The sequence below is a fragment of the Ctenocephalides felis genome, unplaced genomic scaffold (genome assembly GCF_003426905.1).
Source record: "Ctenocephalides felis isolate EL2017-DRISC unplaced genomic scaffold, ASM342690v1 CF-g0.4_SCAFFOLD_03572, whole genome shotgun sequence".
Lineage (NCBI taxonomy): Eukaryota > Metazoa > Arthropoda > Insecta > Siphonaptera > Pulicidae > Ctenocephalides > Ctenocephalides felis.
In genome coordinates, this window is record NW_020539726.1 from 12,106,260 (window position 1) to 12,110,978 (window position 4,719).

Here is a 4,719-nt window from a genome sequence, read left to right on the forward strand (position 1 = left end):
TTTTCAATGCAATACCCATATGTATATAATTTGTTACTAATTTAAAAATTTAATTTTATTATGTGGATTTTTATTATTTATTTAACTATAATTCTCCCCTCAAGAAGTTTGCATAACATCATAGCAAAATTAACTGTTTATCGCCGGATTTCGGCAAATCAATGTATCTAAATTTTTCTGTAATAGTAATCACAATATAAGTAATAGTATCACATATATTAATTGAACAACGATAAAAAATTAAGATTGTTCCTATAAGTTTTTGAGATGGTTTGACTTAAATGGCTACGTTGGTTATATAGATGGCAACCTAAATATTTGTTCCTATCTAATAATTTTCATTATTACAATTTATAATGAATTTTTTTATTGATGTAGCATCGAAAGATAAGAGCTATTTTTACTTGAAAACATATTGCTATCTATATTTTCAAGTGAAAACCGATGACACCACTGCTCGTCATCAGGCTGTTCAATGCGGGCAATAAAATTTTGGGCAAAGTTAAACCACCAATCTACAAAGAAGCATAGTGAATATTGTAAATATATATAAACTTACAAACATAATACAATCTAAAAGTTTAGTACCACACAGATACTTTATCACCAGGTAGATATAAACTTGGATCATCGTCAAATTATTTGTTATACATAATATTAGAATGACAAAATAAAGATTAATGTAGATTTATTTTAAAGATCGCGTATCACATGATTGCAATAAGTGCGGCCCTATTTCCATCACATTAATTTAAATATATATAATACTAACCAGTTATAGTCACCACAAAATTTTGAAAGCCCAAAAAAATTTGAACATTGGAATACAATTGTTTTTATTGAAAATACTGACATTTTTTTGTTAATCAAGACTTTAATGTCTAATTTACAAAATAAATTTAAAAACTTGATTTTTTTTTTATAAACTGAAACCCATTTATGTTCGTCTTCTAGACTGTCAAAAGTATCTGATTTTCGACCACCAAATAGTTTTTTTATTAATTTTTGTTCTAGATTTATAAAACTGCTGGACCTGCTTTTCAAAAATATAATCAATTATACATAACGTTAACATAAGTAGAATGTTTTATGAATCATTCAAATCGGATTCTCCGTTCTCTCGCAAACTTATTTTCCAATTTCTGCTCCGTATCTCCGAAACGTATGTACCGGTCTTTGCCAAAATCTAATCAGGACATCTTCCCATAAATAGGTATAAAATAATTTCTGAATCATTAAAATCGGTTCAGCGGTGCTGCCGAAAATGTCGACAAAAAATTGTATTCACACATACACACACACATACATTTTTTATAAGTATGCCAAAACTTTCAGAAATGTTTGAAACGTAAAAATAAGCAAAAATTTTCTATTTAGATTTTTGGAAGATTACTATAACTTACTCTACGGGAAGTTACCCATGTAGAAATTAATATGGTCTGAATCTACAAGCAATATAAAATCTACATTGGTCAAATTTGAAACCAATATCGGCTGGTCATAAAAATTGAACATTTTTTATATTGAGGCCATATAGGTAAACCAACAATTGGTCTATATTGGTCTATATTTGGAAATTTGGAACCAATGTTGCCTACAAATTGTTGAATGTTGGTAAGGTAATATACAATTAGACAGAGAGCTGGTAAACATTTAGAATTATTAATTATTGAATTATTAAATTATTCTGAAACTTATAACTGATGTTGAAATATTACACAAATATTTGAAGATTTGAAGTTGAAATAATATAACGCATAAATCAATGTCATTTATTTAACAATAAAACACCTGAAATTTATTTATTTATTTATTTATTTATTTATTTCTGAAATGAACATATACGTAAATTTATTAAGAATGTTTTTGTGGAAATTCATTTATTAAATATAAACAATGATACAAATATATAACTGCATTAAAAATATGATTATTTATAAAACACAAAAGTGTCATAAATATTGATTATTTTTTTAATAGATATTTATTAATACATATCAAGTAAACTTTTTTTATAACAATAACAAAAGCAAATAAACTTTCCTATTTATAACATCATCACTCGATAAAACATTTCACAGCATCTGAACATATTTTATTTGTTGTTAATATATTTATTATCCATTATGAAATATTTATTTCATCGTCTAGAACAGTCATTGGAAAACCTACCTTACATTTGATATATATCAAGTAAATTATAATCGAATAATTATTCTATTATAATTTACGTGATATATATCAAATGTAAGGTAGGTAAAGTAATAAAAGTAATAAATGCAAATTAACTTAACTATTTATAACATCATCACTCGATAAAACATTTCACAGCATCTGAACATATTTTATTTGTTGTTAATATATTTATTATCCATTATGAAATATTTATTTCATCGTCTAGAACAGTGACTGGGAAACTTTTTCAATCATAACCCCAAAATATTTTTGTCCAAGTTTGTATTGTCATCTGAAACCTCGTATTCCTTGTTAATAAATTTATAATATATCATTATATATTATCAATATGAATAATTTATGAAAGCGTTAAAATGAGATTGTAAAATGCACTCGACTCTACTTTTACCTTAAAAAATAATGACTTCATATCATAGTCTAAAATCTTGCTATGCAAATGTACAGATTTATTGACATTCCACATTGCATTTATTATAATCAAACATTATGACTATTCTGTCAAAATTTATATCTTTCCTTTCTATAACTTATTTAGTTACAAACTTTTGATGAAAAACTTTTCGATAACATTTTACTACTAAGCAAACCAGTTTCTCTATTTTCTGCGCTTACAACAATATTACCTGAAAATAAATAAGAATATGTTTTAAATGCAGAGACATATAATTATATTATAACAAGTATTGTCTTACCTTTTATAAATATGAAAGTGCAGTATGTCTTCACTCAAAAAGATTAGGTTATGTTATATTTTATTATGTTATATTTTATTATATTTCACGTAATATGTACAACTGATTTCTCAATGTGTTTAAACTCCTGATCAATATAAAAATCCTTAGTGAGAAAAATAAAATTATCTTGCATTTCTTACCATTTTTATTGAAAACTTGCAAATTTTGACATTTCGAATAGCTAGTTTCCGATTATTTATTAGAGATACTAATAATAATGTAGTTAGCAGTAATTATTCTAAAAATAAATAGCTATTAGTTACAATGCATAAACGCATAATTAAGTATTATACTCACCAATAGTAAAAAGAATTCGTCTATTAAAACTAAGGTTATGTTAGATATACATAACTTATTACTTAATCTATCCATCCCAAATCAAATCAGATGACGTAAAATTAAGTTGAACTTTCAAACCTTTGTATTTTAATCCAAAGTAACAACAAAGAAATGAAATATTGTATATTTTTCAGAGACAATGCTTACTTAACCAAACTTGTTTGTGGTATATATTTCGCACCAATGCACATTACACACATTAGAAAACAATGTACACTATAACACTATTACACATTACACATAACTGAAAATATTATTCGATTATTTCCAGCAAAACTAGTATCTTAAAACATACTATAATTAACAATTTTGCATTAAAGGCTAAGGACGCCGTGTGACGCGCGTCGCTTCTTGTAGGCATACGTCATGCATAGAAGGCATAGAAAGATCTAGAACCTTATACCTGCGGTTCAGGATAGTGAGTTACTACAACAAGATTGTATATCTTGGTGGTGTAATGGCTAGCGTCGCAGCCTTTTGATTTTGATTTTGGGGTTCAAATCCCAGTCCATTTATTATTATTTTTTTATTTTATAATTGTATGAGTAAATAAAATTAAAGTTTTCAATTAGTTTTATATATATCGGACAGTATTTAAAATAAATTACCCTGTAACATTTATAACTTTTTATAATGAAAGGAAAACTGAATTTTTATACTATTCTCAACATTTGAGGTTTTCATAAAGAAACCGTATAAAGTATTATACATCATTAGAATCGTCTCAAAATTCTTAGTTTTTCTTCCACATATCACAACTTAGTATTTCAAACGGTTTGGCCTATGGGCGAGTTGCAGTGCTAAAATTCAAGAAAAATTGAAAAATCTGAAAATAATTATACGAACACACATATTGAATTATATATCATTTTATTCGTAATTTTATTCCGCATCTTTCGTCCGAATAAACTTTTTACGTATCTTTTACCTTTTAATTTGTAAGGGTGAATAATTACATGGTTAAATATTTACAGCCATATATATCTGGCGTATGTTGTTTTCGTTCTGTTGAGTCGATAGCTAAGCGCTAGCGTTGCCGACTCTTAACGTCGTAGTCTCGGGTTCGATCCCAGATAAGATTTTTGTTTTTCATTTTAAATATAATAACAATAATTATGATTGAGGAATTTGAGGAAACAATATTTATTATTAATTAACATGCAAACAATATTTAATAGTCAATTATAAAAAATGTTGCATCAATATTCATTTTTTATTTTGAGGACAATATTTATTAGCTTATGATAAAAAATATTGCATAAATATTTATTTTTCAATTTGATGACAATATTTTGTACCCGATGATAAAAAATGTTGCATCAATAATTTCATTTCAATTTGTGGACAATATTTATCAGTCGATGATAAAAAATGTTGCATCAATATTTTTATTTCAATTTGTGAACTATATTTATCAGCCGATGATAAAAAATATTGCATCAATATTTAT

At 25.9% G+C, this 4,719-nt stretch overlaps 1 long non-coding RNA gene across 1 annotated transcript; it reads right to left on the reverse strand.

Moving 5' to 3' along the window:
* Positions 1 to 2,781: 2,781 nt before the first annotated feature.
* LOC113387972 lies at positions 2,782 to 3,090 on the reverse strand. The gene is made up of 3 exons (XR_003368174.1): positions 3,071 to 3,090; positions 2,889 to 3,015; positions 2,782 to 2,819 (listed from the first exon to the last, which is right to left on the reverse strand). It is a non-coding gene; the product is annotated as an uncharacterized LOC113387972 (long non-coding RNA).
* Positions 3,091 to 4,719: the final 1,629 nt, after the last annotated feature.